Source organism: Lolium perenne, chromosome 3, assembly GCF_019359855.2.
Source record: "Lolium perenne isolate Kyuss_39 chromosome 3, Kyuss_2.0, whole genome shotgun sequence".
Taxonomy (NCBI): Eukaryota; Viridiplantae; Streptophyta; class Magnoliopsida; order Poales; family Poaceae; genus Lolium; species Lolium perenne.
The window spans coordinates 167641471-167646023 of NC_067246.2; the positions used below are offsets into that span (position 1 = coordinate 167641471).

At 51.7% G+C, this 4553-nt stretch overlaps 1 long non-coding RNA gene across 4 annotated transcripts; it reads left to right on the top strand.

The window, feature by feature from the left end:
• The first annotated feature begins 400 nt into the window (after positions 1-400).
• Positions 401-4099, top strand: LOC127323536 (uncharacterized). Of its 4 annotated transcripts, XR_007865810.2 has the most exons (4): positions 401-1255; positions 1421-1502; positions 1599-1776; positions 2593-4099. It is a non-coding gene; the product is annotated as an uncharacterized lncRNA (long non-coding RNA). The 4 variants fall into 4 exon arrangements; XR_007865812.2 differs by lacking the exon at positions 2593-4099 and having other exon boundaries at positions 401-1321; positions 1599-2120; XR_007865811.2 differs by lacking the exon at positions 2593-4099 and having other exon boundaries at positions 401-1279; positions 1599-2119.
• The last annotated feature ends 454 nt before the right edge of the window (positions 4100-4553 follow it).

Consider the following 4553-nt stretch of genomic DNA (forward strand, 5'->3'; position numbering starts at 1 on the left):
GGTCACCCTCGTCAAGGCACGCCGTTCCGTTCCCAGTCCCTCAGGCCACCAATGTCCATTCCCATCTCTAGAGCAGTGAATCATCATGTCATGAAGACGGGGAAACAACTGGGATCAGCCCTCGTGCCCTCACCGTCTCGTCCAGCCAATCGAACACCTTTGAACACGTTCAAGCCTGACTTCGTCCCGACCAACTCAGCTCGAGCTTCTCCCCACTTTGGATCGTGATGGAGCCACCTCTGGACACCTTGGCACTTTCCCCTCGTCCCATCCACCGCCACGCTCGCCCAATCCCTTCCCAGTCGCTCCGCTCGCTCGCGCTGGACACCGTCCACGGTGCACCCTGCTCGGCTCCTTATTGAGGCCATCATCCGCTTCCCCACTCCACTAGCCTCCATCCACACACCCTTACCACTCTCCTCTCTCGCACCGTGGCATTCCAGGGCGTAGCCCCGCCTCTCCTCCCTCTCAGCCGTGGGCGAATGTTGAGCCAGACCTTGCCTCGCATGGCCGCTCGTCTGCATTGACACTGCTGGCTCTCTCCAAACCTTCTCCATTTCCTCTCGAGGTTGCTCTCTCCCCTCCATCTAAACTCGTTCTTTTCTTTTTCCAGAATCTCGCAGAGGCGTTGTCGCCGTCGATCTCGGTCCACGGCATGGCTGTTGCTGTCAACGACCACCGGACCGCGTCCTCGTCTGTAGGTCCTCCGGAGGGCCTGCAGCATGGAGATCGGCCGCCCCCGTCCGTCGCTCCTTCTCTGCGTCGTCTCCCTCGTCCCTGAGCTGCCCGTCTTCGTTTGGTGAAGGCCGCCGCCAACGTCGCCATGAACTCGGGCGTTGCATCCAGCTTCTGACGGGTCCACTGCACTTCCCCGAGCTCACTCCTTCTCCTCTCACCTCTCTTCATCTCTCAGAGCAGCGGAAGGAGGAGCCCTGCTCCCTTCTTTCCTCGCTGGCGGAGAAGACCGAGCGGTGTCGTGCATGTCGCCGCGCACGTCGTGGCCGCGGCTGCCACCACTCCTCCACCCCTTTATTTTTGTTCCCTTCGACGCTGATATCTCCCTCTAGTTGAACCGCCCCTTTTTCGTTTCCAGGAACCCGCGCCAGGATGTCGCCTTCGTTGGAGCTCCGTCCGCCTCAACGTCGCGCTCGTCTCCGCCTAGGTCGACGTTCGGGAGCGAGCTCGCGCGACCGAGACGGCTTGAGCGTGCCGCTTCGTCCTGGCGTCGTCGCCCTCGTCTCTGGGCATCACCGCGGTGAGCCTCTGCCCCGTCTCCGATGTACGTCTAGCTCCGGCCACTTCTGCCCGCGGTCACCGTCAGGTGACGAGCATGATAGTGCTCACCTCCAATGTTCCCTGCCCTTCTTTATCGCTCCACCGCTCCCCTACTCTAACGCACCCATGCATGCTCGCTTTCCAGAGCCACCCGGAGTCGCCACCGCCAACAAGCATCCGGGAGCATCGTCGGAGAAGCTCCCGCGTGTCCGTGTCGTCGCCTCGAGGTTGTGCTCGCCTCTCCCGTGTTTCTCTCCCTCGCTGCATGCTCCATATTACTCTCTCTCAAGCGGACTTAACCGGCCCCCTTTCTCCTTACCTAGGTCGCATCAGATCGATGGTCGCCGTTGTCCAAGTTCTGTCGTCCGTGTCGGTCTGTCCCGGCACCGCGCATGCTCCCGTCCGCGTCGACGTCTCCAGCACGACCAAGATGCTTCGCTTGGCCACCCTAGTCCGCCTCGCCATCATCTGGCAGTCCTAGTCGAGCTCCGGCAGTACCTGGTGAGCTCCCGACTCACCATGGTCGCTTTCAGCTAGCAGGCAGAATCACAAGTCGATGCATGCGCGTAGACTGTTTGCACGACTATTAAAACGGCCAACTTTTCTTTTTAGTAGTGGTCTTCTGGTAGCCGTTAGATCAAGATCCAAGTGCAGCTTACTATTTAGCATTTGTTGTGACGCTAACAAGTAGGGCTGGATTCAGAGTTTAATAGTTTCTCCACTTCCCACGGGATAGCAGATAAGCCGGCCAAGTCTCAGTCCGTTTAGATTTTCTTCTCAGGAAATTCTTTTAATACTTTGGAACAATCAAAGAACTTGTATAGTCAATATCTTGCTAAATATTAATGCGAATCTGGAGCTTCCAAGTGCACCAAATCGCAAATTAAAACACATTTCAAGTGCCACTAGTCCTTTATCCTTTACCCACGTGATGTTTTCTGGATTAAATGATAATTTATGTATGATCCATGTGTAATTTAATTTCAAAGTTTGTTATAAAAATTTTAGAAACATTTTTCTGTAAAAAAAGGTTTTATTATCTTTGCATTAAAAGTACCTTGATGTGGAATCTCTGTTTGCTTGTTGTTTGATCATGTAAGTTGATCTGCAAGTTAATTTAGGATTCATGCTTAGTTGTTGTTCAAAAATCTATAACTTTTGTTTTAAAATTTTAAATGTTGTGAAACTACTTGCAATGATATTGTTGAACCAAAACCAACTCTTTGGAACTAGTCCCATGTTTTATTTCTTGGAGTGATGTGGTGATATTGGTTTGTGATTGTTTATGTGTGCATTTTTTTAATTTCGCGGCGATAGATTCGAATGTTGACGGACTCGAAGGAGGAGAAGAATTTGAGGAATTCGAAGAAGACCAGGGACACATAGCCAACCAAGGCAAGCCACCTCTTGATGCATATCTCATCCTAATTATCTTACTCTTGCATTATTAGCAGCTTTATAAATTGCATGATTTTATTTATTTATGTGGGTGGTTATTGCCACACGGAGTTTTATTATTCCACCCTTACGGGTGCATCCCTCGTTGATACCCAATAAACAAATATATGTTAGTGATATGGTGCTTAACACCTTATCATCCTTGTCGCCTCTTTTCAAAGAAAAGTCGGACTATAGGTCGGGAGCCTCTTTAAAAAGGTTTGTGAAATTTTTTTCAAGAAAGAAGTGTTTCGAAAACCTTGGAATGGGGTAGCCCTGCCCAAGTGTGAGTTTATGAAAAGAAAAAGGTTTTTGGGAAGAAAAATTGCTGGAGGCAAGTGGATAAAATTGTTTTCGAAAAACTTTGGTGACTGAGTACCTAACCGGACCTAGCCAGTACAACCACATTACCCTTTAGTGGGACGGGGCGCAGCGTAGTAGTTTGTCTCGCCTTAGTTTGGGTCCTGCAAGTGTAGTGGCAGTCCGACCATGGACGCTTCGACCGGGGTTCTTCCCATGAGAAGGGACGCAACCCATTTGCCTTTTTAGGTACGCGGGGTACAACTTATGAGCTCCCATTGAAAGATGCCGAAGTGGTTGGATGGCATTCCGGAGGGTCGGGTGTCGGGGAATTTGCAACTCCTGGGTAAACGGCATCCCGGACTCTGGTGTTGGGAGGTACAACTCATTCGGCATGTCTTAGACTAAGGCGAGCAAGCGAAAAACTGCGATCGGTTATCCGAGCCTCGCGTTTTGACGCTTGGTGAACCAGGGATGATCCCGGCGGATTTATCGGATCTTGTGGAAGTGTACAACCTCTGCAGAGTGTAAATCTATTCGAATAGCCGTGTCCGCGGTTATGGACGTGGGAATGGAAGCTTCTTGGCATTAAAGAAAGTTTTGGTTTATAAAAATGTTTTCCAAAGGGTTTGGAAAAGGATACCAGTGGGACTGGTGGAAATGTACCTGGGAGGTACGGTGGAAGTTGGAAAAGTTGTTTTGGTCATACTGAGATGGCCGGAAAGGAAAATGGGTCACCCGTACCTATTAGTCTTCAAAAGAAACTTGCTTTCAAAAAGGTTTTCAACAAAGATATAGAGATGTCATACTCTCGAGAGGAACCACCTCTCACTCCTTGTAATCCTAGAATAGTGCCTGTTCCTTGCTACTGCCAAATTGCATATCCTTTACTTCTCTCTAAGGTGGTTTGCGAGTACAATTCATAATGTACTCATGGCTTTGTCCCTGGCTATTTTGATGTATCCCCGGTCACCGACGTCGCTACACCAAGACCAACAAGTCCCCCAAGTGGATCGATGACACGAGCCCGAGTCAAAGCTCTACATGATGAGGTGAACTCGCTCCTCACCACCCTTGATCTTGGTACCCCTTTGGATGGATTTCTACCTCATGCCGACGTGCTATGTGTCATTAGGTACAAGGCGCGTCAAGACCCCGGAGAGGAGGAGACGCCAAGGTCAAGGGAGGGAGAGAAGCAGCTGGACATGGAGATGATCATGAAGTCGAAGCCGACGTCGCTCGAAGCGCTCCAAGGAAGAGACGGACGCTGGCCGGTCCAGGACCCGGTCAGACCGGACCCACAACCGGACGCCCCGGTCACAGGCCCGGTCAACCGGGCGCAAACCGGGCCAGCTCCCTCGTACCGGACGACGACCGGACCCAGGACCGGATTCTTCGCAGATTCCCGATTTGCGCCCGGTCGACCGGACCCATGACCGGACAGCCCGGTCACAGGCCCGGTCAGACCGGACCCAAACCGGATCTGACGGGAATGCCCCACCAAACTGCCTTAACTTATCCATTCGCGTACCTGTTCGCCC